Raw genomic sequence first — 23,061 nt, 5'->3', positions numbered from 1 at the left:
AAGAAACCAACATTTAACATCATACACAACTCTATTATCACTCACTAGAATTACATGAACAACATGGAGATTACACTAGTCGTTGTATATCAGTGCCAAGCACACCTTAGGAAGGTAAAGTTGGTTATGATGCTGCTGATGATGATGCAATTTATGGAAACAGAGTGAAGTGAATAATCTATGTATATGTGTCTCTCATATAAGCATGATCAGTACAGAGTCTCATTTTAAAGAACTAAGATTGTGAAAATAAAATGTAATAAAAAATGTTGAGCCAACTACAAAATAAACTTTCAGTGGCCCGTGACCTTACAACTTGGATTCTGCCAATGAGTAAAACAAAACACAGTACTATATTATGAGCATTTCTCCATTTTCTGCTCTGGTAGAGGGAATGACTCAGAAGAACAGATGATGTACACATCATTTCTATTTGCATTCTTCAATTGGTACTTGTACATATTTTGTTTACATCATAGTAGCCTTGAGTTTTTTTGGAGGCTAATGGAATAATGTTTCTTATGGACGATGCATTAATTGAGAAAGAGAAGCAGTTCATGCTGCCACTAGCTCTATAGAGGCCTATAGTATGGTATAGTAATATAAGAAGTTTGCTAAAAACTATCCATTGTGAGAAATCTATAATGTATTGAATATCAGTTATCAAAATGTTATCAAGACTTAACGGCTTATCAGCTATCAATATAGAGACCCTGTAAAAGTAATTTTAAATTTTTGAAAAATAAGAAGACATATATATACACACATATGTATATTTATGACTAAGCTTGTACAGTTCTGAGGCTATAAAACTAGAGAAGAAACTATAAAGAAGAAACTATAAAACTATAAAGAAGTGAGATTCATTTTTAAAACATATCAGAATATCTACCCTGATGTCTATATTGTCAATCCAAAGTTATCAGCTTCACAGATATACACTTATTCCAATGATGTTGTCATACTCCTCTTTAATAACTGCCTTTGTGTAGGTATTGCCATAGGAGAAAAGTAGCTGCATTAATTCATAATCACACTACCTAAGTTGTCAACCAAAAGCAAATGAGATGAGAGTACAGAGAAGCAGCATATTGTACAAATAATGATAGTTGCCTATTCAGAAATAGTCCTTGTATTGGAACATATACACGTGCATACACACACACACAAGCGTGCACGCGCGCACACACACACACACACAGGTGGGGGTGGAAAGGTAAAGGAACACTACAACAGAATGCTAAATCTACTTTGTAATGTTTTTTATTTACCTGATGGGATTATAACACTGGTTGCCATCCCAATAGCACCTTAAAATAAAACCAGGGAAATTTTAATATGCACAATTCCAAGCTCCACCCTAAATCCCCAGAAATCTGAGTCTCAAAGCTGTAGTCAGAGCACAGAGGATTTTTTTCTGCTCTCAGATGCTTCTAAACTCGATATAAGGCCACTGAGTTAAAAGACAGAAGCCATCATTTATAAAAAACATTGCCATGTGGTGGTTCAGTTTATGAAAGGTGATGCTCACATCAGCCATTAGAGTTAGATATTATCATCCCCATTTTCCAGATGACAAAAGGAAGCTTTCACAGATTAGGATGCAAAGCCAATCAGTATCTGAGTGCAGATCTCTCTGATTCAAAAGGGCTTTCCACAATACACCAGACTTAAACCAAAAAGCTTCCATGGAGTTTATAACTGGGGCCACAAAGTGACCAGTGAAAGGAAACTCACAAAGAGCCAGTGGTGTATTTTGTTCAGTAAGCAGTGGTGTTTTGAAAACTGCATGTGAATCTGTTGGATGTCAGCAAATATCCAAAAGACAATACCTCCTGAAAAAACAGTCTCCTTGTAATACCTGACATGAAGAGCTTTTTGAGGGGAGGGACTATATTTGCAATATTTGTTAGTTAACTCTTTTTTAACGTTTTTATTTATTACTATTATTGGTGTGTGTGTGTATGCAACAAGCTTCTCTAATTCAAAATTAAAGCAGAGCATGGGACTTCCCTGGTGGTCCAGCGGGAACTAAGATCCCAAATACCGTGGGGCAACTAAGCCTGCGCGCTGCAACTAGAGAGTCCACGGACTCTGGAACCCGTGCTCCACAACTAGAGAGAAGCCTGCGCGCCCCAACGAAGAACCTGTGCACAGCAACGAAAGACCCCGCACCGACGCAGCCATAAATAAATAAATATTAAAGCAGAGCATTGCATAACTCCCAAACGGATGGTGACTTCATGTAGCCAATACTATCTTCCATCTCCTTCTTTCTTATTTATCTCTTTCTCCCCAGATTGCTAGATACAAAATGTTAGAAACAAAAGAGTTCATATTTAGACAGGGCTGTTACTCTCAGGTAACCATGTTCGAGAACCCTTTTATGTCAAAAAGGAGCAATTTCAGCCTTGTTTGTGACCCCTGATTTAAAACTTCCTTATTTTTTTTTGAAATTACACATTTAAATAAATAATATATTTGAATAACACTATTTAAGTGCTCATTTTTGTCCATCATCCCAATAATCAGACAGGGTAAAGGAATATAATGCTACTTTCTACAGATGAGGAAACTGAGGCTCAAAGAAAGTGCGACTGAGCGCAAAGGCCAGGGCAGGAATTACACACAGGTCCTTGTGCCTGCACTTGTAAGGCCCTTCCAAGGTTCTCCCTTCCTGAGGTGCTGAGAACTCTCCTTCTGGAAAGCCCATGCTCCTCCTGAAGGTATTAAGAACAATCACAAGTACAACAGTGCTAAGAACTGACTAGTTAAAAAATTTACCAGGCACAGTTAAGCTCTTTCAGCTCAGAGAGCTAAGTCTGAAAAGGTTGATGTACTAATCACATTTTGAGGAGGAAAGAATAACTCATGATAACTTTTCTAAATTTGTTAGTATATTCTGATTTACTTAGATATAAATATAGAAAATTCTGACTTTTTTTAAACTACTATTTTGTAAAAACAACAAAAAAAATAACTTTAAAAGATTTTGGTTCCTGTAGTAATGACAACTTTCTAATGCAAATACTCTCATTACTGATTTCACAATTTAATACTTTACAGAAAAGAACTTTGTGTAGCCAATCAACTTCAGTGTTCCTTAGAGTCATGGGATATGTTTGCCACCATACATAAGGGAAACTCAAATTGTTGACTGAAAAATGGTGAATTTGATCTATACTTGACAGTTGCTAACAGGATTTTGCAGCTAAAATCTTCGATCCTAATAATACTTTAACAAATTAAATGTATTAATAACCTTTTTAAACAGTAAATTGTGGACTCTACTTTGATAGACTCTATTTTGATAGACCTATTTTCCTTAATAATTTCTCCCTCAGCTTCCACAGAATTACACAATCTTTCCAACTTCCTCACTGGTTTGCCTTGCTTTCACCCACTAACATTGGACATAAATGCTCTACAAGAAGCTCTTTCCTGCCTACTATTCCTTATTCTCAGATTCATGCATTTGCATTTCAACTATTACATATCACCTCCACAGAGACAATTCCAAACTTGTGCTCCCTATTCCTAATGCACCAGTCAGTTATTCTATCAAATGATAACTTCAACTACTCACTTGACAACCTAAATTCATATTGTCCTCTAATTTGAATGTTTATAACATTGATTCAACCCTAATCATATGCTCCCACTGAACTGTTCTTCCAGTGTCGCATGTAGTCTTGATGAAATAATTACATTTTCTAATAAGAAAAGTGCCCCTTAAAATGAGTAGTTTTTGAGTGACTGAGTAAAGAACACTTTCCCAGCTACTCAAATGAGGTCTCCTAATTTTAGGTACCATGAGAAAGGCTGGAATTACCTCCAGATCGCCCACACACTAATGTCATGGATGAAAACTCCTTGAAATCCAGAACTGTGATCTAGTTTCCTAGTATTTCCCACAGTGTTTAGAATACTTGAAACTTGTTAAGGACTGAATCATGTCTCCCTAAAATTTGCATGTTAAGGTTCTAACCCCCAGTACCTGGGCATGTGACTGTATATAAAGATGGGGACTTTGAGAGGTAATTAAGGTAGTATGAGATCATATGGGTCAGACCTAAACAAGTATTACTGGAGATCGAGACACCAAGGATGTGAGCATACAGAGGAAAAGTCATGTGAGGACACAGCAAGAAGGCTGCAAGTCAAGGACAGAGGTCCCAAAACAACCAAACCTGCTGACGCCTTGATCTTGGACTTCTAGCTTCTGGAATTGTGAGAAAATAAATTTCTGCTGTTTAAGCCCCCAGTCTGCAGTATTTTGTTATGGCAGCCCTAGCAAACTAACATAATATTCATCATTTATTTGCTGTTGATTAAAACTTGTAATTTGCTATTTTTCTCCTGCTCAGACCACACTTTTTAAGGCAGATGCACAAAGATAAATGCCTTGAAATTATGGATTTCTCTTTGTTCTTTTTATTGCTAACTTAGTGTTTTAGAAAAGCCCTGCTATTTCTAGTCCCCACATCCCCCACCAAAGATACATTGAATTTAGGTTACTTGTTCCTTCAAATAATGTGCTGTAGTGGAATCAAGGTATATTGAAAAGATAAAGCATCCAGGTAAAAGAGCGGCAGGGGTTTCTCTTCCAAACACCCTGCATATGTGTTGGAGGGGGATTGTGCAATATTTTCAGGTTATAATATTTTTAGAATCCTCTCCAATTCAAACTTAAACAGATCAGTCCTTAATTCCTGAACAGGAAAGGGCTTCATGCAGTTGACTTCCAGCCATATGGCCTTCCTCATCCTGATCTGTTTATCTTACCCTGAGACACTAGAGACAAGAGCTATAAGGGAGAGATGGGAGTGAAACTTATAAACTGCTGTTACTTTAGCTGGCTTGAACCAAGGTAGCAACTGTTCAATAACTGTATATTGAGAACATTATCTGAGATCAATGGCTTTGAAGACATGCTAAGGGGTCAACACATGTTTTGCTAGCCAAAAAAAAAAAATCAACATCAGATGAAAGAGTGTTATGGACTGAATGTTTATGTCCCCTCAAAATTCGTATGTTTAAACCCTAACCCCCAATATGAGAGTATTAAGATGCGAGGCCTTTGGAAAGTGATTATGTCACAGGGTGGAGACCTTATAAATGACATCAGTGCCAATATAAAAGGGACCCCAGAGAGCTCCTCCCTCCCCTCTTCAGTCAAGTGAGGATGAAACATGAAAACAGCCGTCTATGAACCAGAAAGACTCATCAGACACTGAATCTGCCAGTATCTTGATCTTGGACTTCCCAGCCTGTAGCACTGTGAGAAAAAGTTTCTGTTCTTTGTAAGTCACCTGGTCTATGGTATAATTATAGCAACCCAAACAGACTAAGACAAAGGGTCATATTTGTAAATAATCAAATCCTAGGTAACACAGCATATATTATGAGATGACAGTAACCTAGTGGGTTAGAATTCAGAGTCTCTCATCAGACTGACCTGGGCTGAAGTTTTGGCTCTGCTACTTACTAGCCCTGTCACCTTAGGCAAGTAACTTAATCTCATTGATTTCCCATTCCCCAGTCTATTATCTATAAAATAGGAACAGAAATAAGGAACCTCAGAGACCTAGGTATGTTTTTTTTGCCTAGTCCATAGTAAGAATTTAAATAGCAATTATATATTATTTTTTAAACCTAATAATAGTGAATACTCTTTTTGCTTACTAAAATTATGTTTTCAGAGTAAATTATTTTTGGAAATGATTTTGGAAATACCCACATAATCTTTCTTTGTGAAGAAATTTGTGACAGTAGTTGAACATATGGCATGCACAAAAAAGATACATTTAAGAATTCACCAAACATTATAAAAAAGCAAAATGTCACAGTGGTACTTTGGGGAACATAGTACGGTGAGATGACATTTTTGTAAAGATGACATTTTTGTAAAAGTAAATAACAAATAGATGAAGACAGAGCAGAGTAACTTGATTTAGGTAAAATTGATATTGATCAGGGATACGTAAAAATATACAGGTAGAACCTGTAGGCAGTAATAACACACAGAGTTATAATGAAAGTTTATATGCATTCAACATGAACCAACTGCTTCAAAGTATAATCTTTGTAAATAAGAAAAAAATATCTTATTCCATTTTTTAAGACAATCACATAATATTATTTACAGATTTTAATTTATCAATATTCTTCCAGATATTTTAAACTGAAGACAAAAACAATATCTTTGTGCTCCTCTTTCCTTTATTTTTCTGAGCTGGGATGTGTCTATCAATAGATGATTCTGATATTTTCTCAGATCTTTTGGGGGAATTCCTGAGAATCAGTCTCTACATGATATTTTTTCTGTTTTATTCAAAATTATTAAATTATAAGAATAATTCAAAATGATTTGCCTGCAATGATTACTTATGAAATGTTAGTCAATTCACATATAATGCTATAAGTTTAAAAAACCAAAAACATTGTAAGTGGATATACACACAAATATATATTCACTTAAATCATACAGTTAATTCTAGGATTGTTTATTGAATCTCTAAAGACTGGGGCAGCTACTCTCACAGAGAGAGTAGTTGGAGATTTTGAAGCCATGGAGAATAGGACAAAGTTTTATTTATATTAGTATTATATTCTGTGTATTAGTAACTAACACTGGGTCAACTGATAAGTGTTTATGAATGAATGAATGAATGTGAATTAGTGAATGACTGAATTATAGTCCTATTTTTAAGAAGCATATAATCTAGAAAGGACTAAAAATGCATAAGTACAATGTGCTATGTTTTATACCAGTGCTTCTCAAGCAATTTGTGGTGAATGACCATTTTTTTATTTCCAACCAATCAAAAAGCAGTATTTTATAAAATACAATAAAAATAAATGACTAGAAAAATAAGGAAAAACAAAAAGACATACAATGAGACATAAAATTATTCAGTAAAATTGCTAGGAAGTTTCAATTTCCTGTCTCCAGCTAGCAACCAACAGGCTACAGAATATATTTTGAGTAGCACCATTTTTTACTATTGCCATCAACAATGTGATAGAAAAAAACCCTAGTTAACCCATAAGTAAATGAAAGAAAAGCATTTGAAAACGTCCATTAAAATTAGTTTAAGATAATCTGCTGGGAAAATGATCATTTTCTTCCTGTACTTTCCAGAATTCTATTGAGTCACACAACAGACAAAAAAAGCAGGACACCAAATGGTCCTGGTTCTTTTCAGCAAACTCGACTCATCTTGGCAACTCTGCAGGATTCAAAAGGAGGATATGCACGTATAGCTTCTCTCCTCTAGAAAAAATTCACAGCACCAAGCGCTCCCCTTATGGCAGGTAAAAAAACCAATTTACCTGAGTGATAAATGGTAAATGCCATAAGCATCCTTCCCATTTCCATTTGTTTCCTTTTGAAAATAACTAACATTCCTTTGTTATGTTGTTGGAAATAGTTAATTTACAACTGCAAAAAGTACTGATGTCTCTACACCTTTCCCATGTAATACTGTTTTTATGTTAATATGTTTCAAGTACTTTTCACCTATGAATACTACTTAAAAAGTGTTATTATTTGTGCTTAGTAAGACACCACAGTATTCAAAAGTTAATACATACACCTATATGTGTTGAAAATATTAAGAAATCAGTATAAAATTTTAAACTTAAAATTTTAAATGTTTGGCAATTTTTTTAAATGTTCAAAATGTCTTTGCCTATGCAAAAAAAAAAAAAAAAATTCTACAAAATGCAATTAAATAGCCTATTTCCTGGTGGTTAGGTTCTAAAACTATCATGAAAGGTTTGTAAAAATTGCTCCTGAAAATACCTTTGATAGATCATATACTACTCATACATGAATTTATGTTTTTTATCTCATCTATAAATAAGTCTAACCCAGTCAGTTTTTCTACCAAAGGTGGATAAGGAGACAAATTCCTTGGATGAACACCGGATGAAGTACTAGGCTTGTGCTTTCACCAAAAATATAACCAAAAGTATATGAATTCATGTAAATCAAAAGTATACAGTGCTACAACACTGGAATAAAACAAACACAAAAAGATGGAAGTATGGGAATACACATTACTTAAAATAACAATCAAAAGAAAAAGCAAAAAGAATCAACTAAAATATTCACAGTGCAGTATGGCAAAGTACATCACTACAATGACATACTATATAACCATTAAACTTATGCTCAAATAATAGTTAATGACAGTGTGTTTAAAGTATATTGCTAAGTGGAGAAATGTTTTGACTATAAATAATTTTATGTGTTATACATAATAAACAATTATGTGATTATTATGTATAAACTACATAGATTATATACTGTATTACATAATTACAAGTGTATATTATAAATTATATCATTAGTTATTTAAACAAAAACTGAAAGGATATATCCCAAATAATATAGAGTGGGAAATGTAATTTTTAAACTTCTCCCTAGTACATGATTAAAATTTCAGTATTGACACTATTATAATAACAGTGCTTCCCTTTAAGATTTTTTGAGCATTTTTAATTTTCATTTCATTTTTAAAAGATATGCACTTAGAACACGCACATCAATTTAGTTATTTGGAGGGAAATCATGTAGTAGAGTATAAAATTAAAAATTTCAATTTTGAGAATGAATAATATTCTATATCAAACTTCTTGCTCCTAATATTAAAGGAACTTATAAGGCCAAACAGCTTATTTTCTTGTAACAAATCCAAAACTATCTTTTCTCTTAGGTATGTTATAAACTTAACCTGAGATTATGGAATTTCAGTACCTGCCAGATATATTAAACTGCTTCTCCTTTACCAAAGTGCAAAAGGAACTAAGGAATACTCTCCTAATTGAAGATCTCACAGATAGACCAATAATGATCACTAGATAAGTAAAGATACTAAGTTTCACAATAGTATTTTTGACATAAAGGGAAAAATAGTATCACTGATTCATTAATATTTTGAAATTAATTAATTTTGTAGTTATATATCTGAATCAAAGCCATGGCACATTCAATCAAAAACTCAGAACCCAAAATCTGGCATTAACATGCTTTGAGTATTTCCAATTCCTTTTATGATTATCAAAAACAGGAAACCTATCTCATAGTAAAATTTATATAAATTTAATAATGTCAGGCATCTGTTAGAGATAAAGAGACATGGTATCCAATAAATAGGCAAAAAATAATGAGAACTACTCCCCTAATTTGATTCCATATGGCAACTATATACCTAATACCATTTTGTAAAGATGTTAATAATCATCAAATAATCTCTTCCCCACCCTCTCACACACATTCACACAGTCATATCCCCCCTCACTCACACAAGGACACACCTTGAAAGACCTGTAATATGGATATATGCTTCACTCTGAAACAAGCAAATAATGAGAGACAATAAATCAAAATCCAATGCTCATATTTCCCCACCAAGTTCGTGGTGATTTTAACCCAAAATACTAAGTCACTTTAAATCTTGGAGACTACACAAATTGCTTAACAGTCTATAAACTTGAGGTGTTTCAATTAATGAGTCATTCTACATAGAGTCAACAAAAACTGGTTTGACTTTATTCACTGTATTATGAGTTCTATTTTGTAAGTGGAATTACATATGGAAATTAATCCTCTCATTTAATATAAAATAAGACACCGTTTTAACCCTGATTTTTATTTTTACCCTTATGGAATTTGTCACCATCTACCCCTTCTAAACTGAAAGCTCCATTCTCCTACATGATGTCATACCTCATGACACACAAAATAATGAAAAAGCAATTTTTCAAGAAATACTTACTGGATAAATATTAATATTCTTTGCCGACGGACCATATTTTGGGATCACTTTTTAGCAAAAATGAACCTGAATGAACTTCAGTTCAGATTCTTAATAAAATGTGAAAACTAAAATTGAGACAATCAGATAGTATTTTAAAATATATCTTGACTAATCTCTGGTAAGGAGCAAGATGCCAAAAAAAATTTAAATACATGACATAGTCCTGAGATCTTCTGATGTCTCTACATCTGCGTTATCCTATGGGGTAGCCCCTCACACGTGTGGCCCTTCCACACTTTAACCTTGGCTAGTTCTGTGCTGTAAGTGTAAAACACAAACTGGATTTCAAAAACTTAGTACAAAGAAAGGTAGACTACTTAAAAAATAATTGTATATTGACTACATGTTGAAATGGTAATTTTTGATCAGCTGAGTTACATAAAATATATTATGAAAATTAGTTTCATCGGTACATTTTTACTTTCTTAATGTCTTTTAAAAAATGTAGAATTACGTACGGTGGCCTGCTTTCATGGCCTGCATTTTACTTTCCCTGGACAGTGCTGATCTGGAGAATGTCTTGCCACTGCTGTTAGCTGGCCTCTTCCTCTATCTCCTCTCCTCCCTCTTCTACTCTTTCTTTTTTCTTCTTCATTTTTCCTTTCTAGAACTGCAACAATGTCAGGAGAGAGGTCTGGAACAGGGAAGGAAGATCTAGTGATTCTGAAATAAAAAGACTGCAAACATGATGGTATGGGTTCAGAAATTAAATGCAACAAAATATTCTCATATTTTATTGGTTCACTAATCTAAATTATTAATAAAACTATATTGTCCATCTGGAAGAGCAAAAATCATAGATATTTCTGAACTCATTTTATAGTTTTTATAATATTTAAGTTTCCAATATTTTTTTTGAAATATTAAATAATCTCAAGATATTCCAAAACAAAATTCATTTTGCCAAACACTGGACTCTATTTTAGGGCATAAAATGTGCATGAATACAAAGTCACACACATATTAATTTTCTGCTGGCCTCTTTTTCTCCTCAAAAATCTATCATTCCTGTCATCTCCCAATTTTCTTTCCAGATAGCCCTCTCTAAATCTTTTTGTTGCTTTTGTCCTCTTCCTTGGCCCTTTTATAACACTTTTCCTGCTACACATTTCCCCTGTACGCTCCCATATGTTCCTGACTTTGGATAACAATGTCAAGAGAGTACTGTCAAATCTCCCAACCTGAGGACCTTGCCAAGTCACTGGAGAAGAAGGAGAAGCATTGCATTCCAAAATTTTCAAGTGTCTTAATGACCTAAATAACCATAAGTAATCACTGCTACTTTGTTTAGTTCTGAGAACTTCATGCATTGCCACTTTTCACATGTACCATTTCCTTCCCCAAGTAGATGGTCAGTTCATGAGGGTAGGCCCAATGCCTGGTCTTGTTTTTAAACTTTTTTAAATCTCCTAAAACACAGTGACTTAGATTTGGTAGATTCCCAACAAATATTGGCTGAATGAATGAACAAGTGTTCAAAATCTCACCAGTTATGCCCAGAGCAGAAACACTAAGGAAGACTCTGAGAAAACAAGAACTGGAACATATATAGCAGCACAGTTCCAACTGAAAGCATTGTGTGTTTTTAAATCTTCTGTACAGAGGGAGCTGTTGTGAGTGTGTCTATTTTGTTACACAAATGTCACTGACTTATTGATGTACAGATCAAAGTACCCCTTTTTCTCCACCTTTTAAACAAGGCACGGTGGTATAACTCAAGGTGTGGAGCCAAAATGTCTTGGGTTCAAGTCTTTACTCAGCCATTTGACAGCAGTGGGACATTTGACAAGTCACTTGTTTGATCCTCAATTTCCTCCTGATATTACTATCTAGGATAATAATAAATTCCTTCAGGGTGTTACAAAGATGCGGCACAACATGACTAAGCATTCAGCAATCAGTCTGATCCAGGAGGGATGATCTATAAATGGAATGAAGCAGTAGCAGTTGCAGCAACAGAACTGGCAGTAGCAAGAGCTGCTGTCTATCTACCTGCCAACTGGACGTCTGATTTAAAAAAGGAGTTTGAACTGAACTCCAAAATATATAGCAGATACTCTATAATGTTCTTTTAAGTATGAGTCATTTACTGCTCTATTTAGAAAGTACTGAACTGCAGTATCCTATATTTTTGGTTTTGATCAGTTATGTTCTTATAACACTCAGCTTTGGGTTGTAGTATCATTGCAGAATTTATTTCTGTATTACCTAATAATTCTAATCAAACACAAACAAGATAAACACACACACACACACACACACACTATATATCTACAGCTCTCATAATGTTCCAAAAGAAAGGACTAAAATCCCAGCAGTCACAAAAGAAAAAAAAAAATTCCTTTATGGCATCAGTTGATCATACACTTCCAAGAATGTCATTGACACTTTTAGCACGTTTCAAAGTTTTCCTTTTCACTTTTTTCCCTGTCATCCCCTTATGAATTTTTAAAAGGTGTTAAAAATGACCCCTTCAACACTCAGCTTCTCCTCACAACACTTTCAACTTCTCGACATCAGCAGCAACTGCCTCAGTTAGCTGCATGCCTTCCCATACTCTGAAATGTGTCATCATTTGACTGTGCTCCACTTTCAAAATCTGGAAATAAAATATTCTTCTCTGATCAAAACCATCCATCCTTGCACCTCTCTCATCCTATTAAAAACAGTGAACCTACTATTACTTTTCATTTTGACCTTCAGGCTCCCAAATCTTCTCTGTTCTTAGTCTATTCAACTTCTGTAGCTGCCCTTGCCTCCTTCCCCCGCCCAGATTTATGGTCAGTCTGCAATAAAATACCTACTACATCTAGAAAGCCCAGCTCTTTGTTTTACGTTATGCGTGCCTTGCTAATCTCCTAATCAAGGAAAACTCAATTGTTTGTTGACCCATTCAAATTACATGTTGCGTTGCTAGAGAGAGTGATGCAATTGTGTCAACTAGTGAAAACAAATGGTTAATTTTACCAACTTCCTCCTTATGGCTGTAGACTCTTTGTATAGACCTCTTGCATATTCTCTGCTAAATTCCTATCCCTATGCTAGTTAATCTCAACCTACCACCTTGAGTTTACCTGAGAAAACTAATCATTAGATGGCAAACTCCCCGCAGGCAGTGTCCTTAACTAGTCTTACTTACCACTGAGTCCCCATCCTCCAGTACAGGGCTGAATAAATAATGAATTTAGTTAACTAATGAACTGATACAATTCCCTTCCTCTTCTAAGATGTGACCAGCCTTTTCTTGTGCTACTACTGATCATACCAACCTTCTTAGAACATTCTGAAACTTGCTCCTGAAAATTACTTTCCTCCCACGATACTTCTATCTCTTCTTGCTAAGGGGGTTCCATCCTGAAAAAAGTAAATACACATCCATAGTTCCTTTATTATGGCTTAAAAATACATCCCTCCTCCAATAATATTACTCCCTTGAATAATATTTCATTTCTACAATTAACACTTAACTGAACTTACTTCTTGTCTTCATATCTTCAAAGAGCCCATGTGACCTTAAACATGGACAACTGGATTTCTGCTTCTATTTAACCCTAATATGCACAGTTTTTCTCAATGACAAGTAACAGACTTTTCAACACTTTACTGAAAATATTCAAACAAACAGATAATTTGAAAGAATAATACAATAAAATCTGAATAATCATTCCCTGAATTCAAAAATTATTAACAAATGATTTGATTTACACACACACATTTTACCATGTCTTATATGAAATTAGGTTGCAAACATCATGGCATTTATCCCTAACTAATTCAGCATGCATCTCCTAATATCACTTATAAGCTAGCCCATGTGCAAATTTTCCCAATTCTACCAAAATGTGATCTTTTATAGCCTTTTTTAAAAAAACTAAGATCAAATAAAGCTCCAAACACTGCATTTGGTTGTCTTTAGTCTCTTTTAATCTAGAAAAGTCTCCCCATAGTGATAATGTCTTTTGAAGAGACTAGGCCACATGTCTGGTATCTTCATGAAAAATACTAAACCCTGTGAATTTGTATGATTATTTCCTCATGGTTCAGTTTAACAGCTTCCACTTTCCCTGTATTTTTCTGTAAATTAGAAGTTAAGCCTAAATAGGTTTTAGATTCAGCTTAAAACATTCTGGCAACAATATTTCACAAATGGCACTGAAGACTTCATACTGCATCCATCAAGAGGCTCATGGCCTCAGGCTATTAGTGACACGGGGTTTGATCACTCAGCTTTTTAAGGTAAATGCCAGATGCAATTAAGAAGTAATCCTTGAGCACAAGGAGAACACGTTATTCCCCCAAATATTTGTAACTAATGGTTTTAGCACCTGTTGATGATTCTTGCTTGAATCATTTATTTCAATGCGAATTACAGTTAATTCTAGCATTTCTTACACTTACTTACATATTTTGTAAAGAAGAGCTGTCCTTCATCAACTAAACAAGAGTTCCTCGTAATAAGCAGGCCAACCATTTATTTCAATTTATATTATTTTCAGAATCGATTTCTTTTATTAATATTTTTTTATTTAGAGGATCAGGATGGACTCATGGGCTTTATTCAATGTTTTACAGTCTGTTACAGTCACTCTTGTCGGAGGAGGTCACTGAGAGGATGTGACCACTGGTTGACCCTAGAGTAGGACCCGAACAATCAGAGGCTTCCTATCCCCTCCCCTGTCCTTGTGTTCAGCAGGAAGTTAGCCCTGAGCAACAAGAGGCGGCGCGGTCGGCTGAACGTCCAATAGCCGCCTAATCCTGCCAAACAATCTGCCAACCCGGCCCCAAACATGCCCCCATCAGTACTCCAAAACAGTCAGGGGACCGGAAAAATCCCCCGCTGGCCGACCGGAGGGACCTTCTACACTCTGGCCCATGTGCACACCTCACGCTATCATGTCCATAGATAAACTTTGGCGGCCATTAGTTTCACTAAATGTTCATAAATATTCTACGAATGCATACATCTGATTATAACAGACTGAATTATGGGAAGGACATGCGCAGCAGAGCCTCATGTTATATAACCTGCAGCTGTGAATCAAGATTGTCAATCAACAACCTTGCCTTAAAAACTCTGTACCCCCAGCCCTCCAGGGCCACTGCCTTCCTTGGCCTGGCTCACCTCTCTCTTGAGGTGTTCTCTCTGTTTTCTCCGTATCTTCAATAAACTCTCTTGCAACAGTTAAGACCTCAAATTCTTCTCTGTGTCCTTACCAACAACCGAGGCCCACGGGAGGAGGGGTCTCCAGACCCTCTTCCACTAACACTTGGAATGTATATTTAGGCACTTCCAGGACTCAGTCTTGAGAAAGCAATGTGTTGTTGAGAACATCTGGACTGGATACGTGACTGAACCCCATCAAGGCTTCTATACAGGGATCTCCCACTTCACTTTTACTAAAGACCTGCATTAGTACCCATTTTCACTAACTGAAAGAAATCCAAAGAGGATTTTCGTTTTACGAATAATATCAAGAAGCGAAAATAGCATTCATGATTTTGCATCGAGCCTCATAGAGGCAGCACACACCAGAGCACTGAGAGTGGCACCGCCAAGTTCCCTCCCCAGGAATTACACTCAGCATCTCAGCAGCAAGCCCCCATACCTTTAATTGCGTTTGTGAGCATCTGTGCTTTCTCTTGATTTATTTTGTGCATCTGTTAGCAAGATGTGTCCTAGGGTAATTGCTTCTTCTCTTTACACCATTTCAGCTTACAAAAGGTTTCACGGCAACGCTCCACTTTCAGAGAGTGGGGGAAATCTGAATAAACTTTTAAGATCCTGGTGGGTGGATGCAGAAATCGATTTGCCTTGCAGCCGCCTAAGATAAGCCTTGTACATAAGTTGTCCTGATTATTAAAACTGCCACCTACCAAGTTGGAGTAGTCTGCCTCTTTCTACAGTCTCTCTTTGCCCTCCCTGTACAGGGGCCAGTTTCTAATTTCACCTGACATTGGGAACCAACAACCACTGATATTCAAATTTATCTGAATTTGGCAACTGGGAGGCCCTTCAAGCTAGTCCCTATTTACAGTTACAGTTTACAAATAAGGCTTATACAACCTTATTTGTCTGGGGTCATTTCCTCACTTCCTGGCACAATGAGAGATCCCAGGCTCATCTTATACTTTTTCTGCCCGGACTTAGAATCAGCAAATTCTCCAGAAAGTTTGGTCCCCTTGAGTGGGAAATGGTACTTAGAAACCATGATTTGTGCACTAGATGTGCTCATTGCTGCTGAAGAAACATTGCTTGGAAGTAAGGAGACAGAGCTAGTAAATCTCTTTTTAAAATATGTACAGTATATTTTAATATCTGATAGCTTAGCCCCCTTTGCCCTTCTTTTTCTGAGTTACCCTAGCTATTCTTCCTTTTTTTTATTTCTTCTATATTTAATTTAAAATCAATATACCTAGTCCCAGAAAAACTTCTTCCTGGTCTTCCTATTTAGTCATGTTACATGCTCAAATGCATGTACACACACACACACACACACACACACAAGAATGTGACACATACAATCTTGAGAAATGATCTCTTTATGATGCTGTCACACCATATCCAGAATCACGGAATGTTTTTTCACTTATTTAAGTCTAATATGTCTCATTCATTTAATTTCTTCTTAAAATTAATAGATTTTAATCACAGATTCAAGGACCTTTTTCTCAGGTCTCACCTTCCTTCAAGCCTATACAGCATCAGCCTTACTGAACAACACTCCTCTCTCTCTACACACACACACACACACACACACACACATGCTCCTCCTAAGCTTCAGTGGCTATCCTCCTTTTTCTCTTTCTCTGCCCTTAACCAGATCCCTTTACATCCACTCAGAAAAATGCAGGTGTTTCCCAAATGTCTGCCTCCTAAAGTTTTAATGTAGGAAATTTGTAACATCTTTCTCTAGTTTTCAGTGTGCTTTCCAGCTCTAGATCTGAATTTCAATTACGTATCGGTCATTTTATCCAGGTTAATATTAGAACTTCATGTTAGTGATATGTCCAAAACTGAACCATTCTCCCACCCCCAACCAAACCAGGCCCTCTTCTAGATATTTTTATCTTCTCCTGTTTTGTTTTATACTCCTGGTTTTCAAGATATCCAGATTCCAAAACTCAAAAGCAGCATTTGATAGTCCCTCCACCTTGGCCTCCAAATTCACTGATTTTATGGACTTGTAGATTGACCATCGTCTTTGAAATCCATTGCATCACGTTCATTCACACTGCCTCTACTATAGTTTATGTTTCCCATTCTTTACTGAAAAATATGATTTTCAAGTTCCAAGGAAACTATTTAATAATAAAATCCTTTTTCACACATCTGAAGAGGCAATTAAAAACAGCATCCTAAAATAGCATCTTGCAGTTATATGTGTTTTACGTTTTTAACAAACAGATAAAATGAGCTTGAAAAATGTCACATACAAATATGTGTAACAGTGAAATTCTGAGGTGGAGATGATGTTGATAGTGAGATGTTGGTAGACAGAAGAGACACCCATATTTATAGATTTACTGTGCTATGAAAGAATTGGCTGTTCAGTTTTCCTTTACAAAAGAATAACTTTCCACGTCACACTGCAAAAGCTTCAAGAGTAGAGACTGCATTTTGTACTAAATATTTGTGCAGTGCTTTTCCCACAACCTCGTCAAAGCCACCGTAGACACAGAACCATCTATTCTGTCCTGACCACAGAGCATGAGTGGCTTCTCACAAATGTCCACGTATTGGGTCTGTTCAGAAAATCCTACAGTCCTGGAGAGCTGTGTGATGGCATGGTCACTTGAAGGCCCTTTCAGCACCAGTAAAGAGTCTCTGTGTAAATGGTGCCATTTTCTGTTATTTCTGGCCGCAGCATTCAGTAGTAAAAACTTACCAAAATACAGTCATTTTAAATAATGTACCAAGAATACATATATAGCAGTTGTTTTATGCTAGGTAAAAGGAAACAAACATTTCATCTCTACAAATGGAGCATCCCTGTACAGAAGGAGAGACACATGGTGTCAATTCAGACATTCCTATCATTTGTCCCTCTACTACCTATGGAGCCTTGAGCAAATTACATATCTCTCCAACTTTCAGTTTCCCCAAAAATATAAAAATGATGGTATCACTCATGGAGGGGAAGGACACATCGAAGTGCATTCATCTGACACATGAATAAATGTAGTCCTACTTTTCTTTCCCTCTCTTCTTGATTTAATGAAAAAGTAGCCTTTCCCTACTCCAGCCTGTTAACAGTTTCCAAACTGACTCAAAAATATGTTGCTCCTGTTATAATTTAGCATATGGCTACCAAAATGTGTATAAATATTTTCTCTAAATACATGGATTAGGTACAAATGCAATTAATTTCCACTGCTGAAGTTTAAACAAAATATTCAACTACATTATTCTAAGCAAGAAAAAAAAAATATAGATAGATGGATGAGTCATATGTAATTTTATGAAACATATTGATGCAAGTAAAATCTCTAGTTTTTCTTTAGTATGAAGGTGCATATTGAGGCATTCCATTGCATCTTTCAGAAAAGCAGGATAACGTTCCCATGATCTCCGCTATAATTCTCCTCTCCATTTAGATTTATACACGGCCCAAGAAATAAATCTTGCAGTCCTGACCCCAGCTGCGGAGTCTCCAAGGACAGTCCAGAAGACATTTATCCTAAACACTAACTGAAGTTCTCCCACTGCCCTCTCTATGCCTAGGAATGGAAAGAAAAAGGAAATCAACACCTCTATATTTTCCAGAATGCAGTCCCAGAACAACTGCATCATACATAAATTAAAAACCTTTAATTTTATGGGAGAATTAGAAAAGCACAAAATCAATTTTCCACAATGTGAGTTTGCTATTTAACAAGAGTCTAACAAAACAACAAAAAAATTCCCCAATATTTTCTTGAAAATCTAAAAAAGCTACAGGAAAAAGCAAAACTACTAAAAGTTGGCAATAGCTGGGTTATATATATGTATTCTAGATGTCAAAACTTAATAATAAAAAGAAGAGTGATGACAGACATTTATGTAAGACTTGCTAAATATGTAACTAGTTTTTGGTACATTCAGAAATCAAACTATTACTTAAATTTTATTTAATAATTATTGTTCTCAAAATCATGATATAGTAAAACTAATTGCTCTCATTGTCACTAATGTGAAAGTTTGTTGCCACTGTCAATTACCGAAATGTATTAAAAAGTCATACCGAATTAAGAAAATAGGATTTTAAAGGTATTTATGCATGTCACTAGAAGCAGCAAATGATAATAATAATGAAACAATTAGAAAATAATAACAACAACTTCAGACCAGTAAGGAATTTTTTAAATTAGTTTTTAATTTCTTTCCGGAGCTCCATAAACAACTTGAAGAATACATTTCAACATTACCTCAGTTTTTCATACACAAAATAGAATTTTCTTAATGGCAATGTGATAAAAGAAGTGAAGAAAATAGCTGTATTTTTTAAAGTCACAGCTAATCATCATTTAAAAATAAAATTTTGAAAAGTCAGAGAGGAGAATAAATTAATTAAATTGTAAGTAAAATATTTTCAATTTCCTTTTTAGCACGCAAACAATTTTAAATACCCACTTCACTTCTCTTCTACTTCCAGTGTAGAGTTTTGTTCGATTTGATGCACTGTATAATTAGTGCTTACAATATCTGTAAACAGTAGGCAAAGCATTTACTCTAGTCAAATGCTTTCAAGAATGTAACAGATATAGGAGCTTTTCCACACACTTCTTGCTAGCTGCTTTTAAAAACATGACTGTTTTAGTTAAGAAACAATTATCCGTATAGCATGCGATTTTTCTAACTAGGAAAATATAATTTTTTTGTATATCAAATGTATGTGCACTCTTTTTCTATTCCATTATTTTCACATTCTGATAGCATCATTGGTTTGCACAAATTTGGTAGCTCTTTTAACCACTAGCCTTTCATAAAAATTAGAAAATAAACCGACTATCTTTTTTTAAAAAGGCAATATATCTTTTGTAATTAAGAGTGCCTTTATAAATATGTGTTTGAAACTTTTCCCCCTTATATCTAACACCACCACAGTGTGGCTGCTTGATGCACACTAAGAAAAAAATCAGTGTGCTACCTGCTTGCTTATAATCATGTAAGGATAAAAATAAGAAATAATTAAATGTTTACTTTTCATGATTAAAATTTCTTCATTTAAAAATTCTTGGACAGACCAAACACTCAAGACAGAACTCCAGGTAGGGTTTTTTTTCTCTACAATGTTCAAGACTGGGACAGAAAATGTAAAGTTAATTCAGTAATACAGGATTTTTCAAGATGTCCAAATTTTGGCATCCCCTAGAAAAGTTCTAGCAAATTCAGCAGGTTGTTTAAAATCTGTGACTATTTCTTTGTTGCATGCAGATAATAAAATAACTTAAGGTCAGTTAGTCGTCCAGAAGCCAATTTAATCTTATATGTCTTCTTTCTCTCATCCTCTACCTTCACCCCAAACCCTCTCTCCCAGCGAAACATTTTTTATTTCCTCTCAGTAAGCAGTAAAAAGTAATTTGCATGATTAAGTTCATCAGAATCAGGGTAGGTTGCTTACTGAATTTAAGAACAATATTATTTTTCCATGAGAAACCAGTAGGCGGTGCTAACTCTAGGATACCACATTCAAAGATTTAAACCAAAACACTCACAGACCAGGTGACCAGTTTTTTAAAGAGTTGTGGAATTCCCAATATAATTCATGGAGGAGGAAATTTCAAAATTTCAATGTAATAGAAATTTAACATAAGTATGTAATATAATGGACAATCAATATTTAATGAAAACCTAATATGACTAAAGGTTCTTAGCGTGATCTTTATTTACAGAATATTTGCACAACTAAATATCTATTCCCACTTGAAATCCTATGAACATCTTCTTCCACCCCATTATGGTTTTAATCTCATTTGGAAACATCACACAGTACCGTCTACATTCTGCACCAATCTTAAGACACAACTACCTCCATCTTAGGGAAGCAAATGCTCCTCTTAACGAAAATTCTGGTATTATTACTCAAGTTTTCCTTTCTCACTCACTGTCTCTCTCTTCTAAAAGAACTAAATGACTTACAGTGCATACACCCTGCAAAGAAATATTACACACATGCATTGTCTTGCATTTTTAAATAAATGAGCATATCTACTTACATACATTATTATGATAAAAATGATTTAAAAAACACAGAATGTTGCAAGGGGCTTTTTAAATGTTTTTGCTGGCTGTTTAAACCATACGAAAGACTGCATTTTAGTTGAGTGCTCACCACAGCAATAAAATCAAAATTTACAGCTATGTTACATAATATTTGTGTCAAATCTTTGAACTATGCCCTTCAGGATGTCAAGTCTGGTGTATACATGCAACAGGAATTTCTAAACAGAGAAAAGCTACCCTGGGTACAAAAGTAACTCACACTGCTACTTCCAAAGACCTCTGAAATGAGAGAGTGCATTGTGAATTTAGAAATATATAGCTTTCTAAATATTACAATAAATTTTAATCTTCTGCAGATAAATGATCACTTGCACTCTTCTTTCACCACAAAGAGTAAAGAAATACAGGCATAAAACTTCATTCCACCAACTGAGCTTGCAGACTTAAATATTTGCTTGAAAATCCATAGTGTATGTTATTAACATGTTTGTTATGGGCCCTTTTGTATATTGGATTTAGTTTTTATGCCTAGTTTTATAACCTAGAAGAAAACTTAACCTGAGAAGTAAAAGTTATTTCACTTGCCTTATATTTATTTTAACAGAATCCAAATTATACAAAGCTTCAGAATCAAATCTTTTAAATAATGGCCTCTAGACAACACAGAATTAATTTGGCCATCAAGTTTTCCAGGAGATTCTATCACTGTGTTAAATACAGAAAAGGCTTTTTATTACCAACTGTGGTACATCTCCAAAAAGTAGTACCAGATTACACTGGAAACGTAACAGGACAATCATAAAATATCATAAACTCCATAGACTACATTCAGCACTGAGTTCTGTGCAATGCTATCAACACACCAAAATCTATTACCACCATCACCAACACCTAGTCCTGTCCTGTGGCCGGTTCTCAGGGGAAAAAACCTTTGTAACCACCATGAAGTGGTTAAAAAGAGGGAAAACACATTGTCCCTTTAACACTCAACCTTATGGGTGTAGTCTCATTCATGCAAACTAACAGTTTCGTCCTCAACATTAAACCCAACTGACCATCACAGAAAGTAACTATCTCCCCCCCACCCTGGAAGGCGCCAGGCACTTAAAACCAAAGCAACACAACAGGGAAAGAAAAAATCCAAAGACGGCACCGCTAAAAAGACAAACCCTTCGGAACCAGCAAAACAGGCTGGGAAAGACCTACTGCGTTGTTTACTCAATGCAAACAGGAAGAGCGGGAGTTGAGCTTGCGGGGGCTGCTGCCAGCCTCAGGGATCTGGAAAGGTCTCGAGCTCCCGGGCCCCGTGGCTAGAAGCCAGCCCCTTCGGAAGATGACGCCCCTGCCGCTTCTCTCCCCCAGTCTCCCGGGCGCACGTAGGGGCCGCCCCGGCCGGCCCGAGCCACATCCTCGCCCCTCGCCCCTGCTGCTTTGCAAGTGGCCCTCGGAGAACTTACAGGGCCCGCCGGCTGCCGCGTCCCCGGCCGGCGACGCCCGGGGCGCAAGACGCCGCCCGCTGCGGAGACGACCTGGGCGCAGCCGAGGGAGGGACGGTATTTTGCGCACATCTAAAAACCAGCCCGAGGCCGGGGACTGACTTTGGCTTCCCCTAGCTCCCGGCACGGCTTTCCCCACCCCGGGCTCGGACACTGCCCGGAGCCGCGAGCGCCCACACACGCGCACAAACACACAAAACACACACACGCACATACACACACAGAGATTTCTTTGCCAGGACCAGTGTTGCCATTACAAACCCGGGAAACGCCTCCAAGGGGACCAAGTACCTGCTCTCTGCGAGCTGCTCAGCTGTTCACTTCATCCTCCGTTGACAAGGAAACCAAACCGCACTTCATTTTTTTTTTTTTTTTCCAGAAAAACCTTCCACTGCCATCATTTGAAAATTGATTTACGGGGAGGGGAGGGGGAGGAAGAAAGGATAATATAGATATAGATATCAGGATATCTTTCATAAAATTATCTCGGTTTTTAAAAAAAGTCAGATGTGCAAAAGTCATAGTTAATTTAAAG

The 23,061-nt window shown here is 36.1% G+C and overlaps 1 protein-coding gene across 1 annotated transcript in view; it reads right to left on the bottom strand.

The window, feature by feature from the left end:
* The window catches only part of RALYL (RALY RNA binding protein like), an 867,550-nt gene extending 844,710 nt beyond the window's left edge, over window positions 1–22,840 (bottom strand). Inside the window, exon 1 of the mRNA XM_061172228.1 lies at window positions 22,818–22,840. The gene's annotated coding sequence lies outside the window, so the exon portion shown is untranslated. The remainder of the gene's footprint in view (window positions 1–22,817) is intronic.
* Between the last annotated feature and the right edge of the window lie 221 nt (window positions 22,841–23,061).

This window comes from Eubalaena glacialis, chromosome 17 (genome assembly GCF_028564815.1).
Source record: "Eubalaena glacialis isolate mEubGla1 chromosome 17, mEubGla1.1.hap2.+ XY, whole genome shotgun sequence".
Lineage (NCBI taxonomy): Eukaryota > Metazoa > Chordata > Mammalia > Artiodactyla > Balaenidae > Eubalaena > Eubalaena glacialis.
This window is presented reverse-complemented; position numbering and strand designations above follow the sequence as displayed.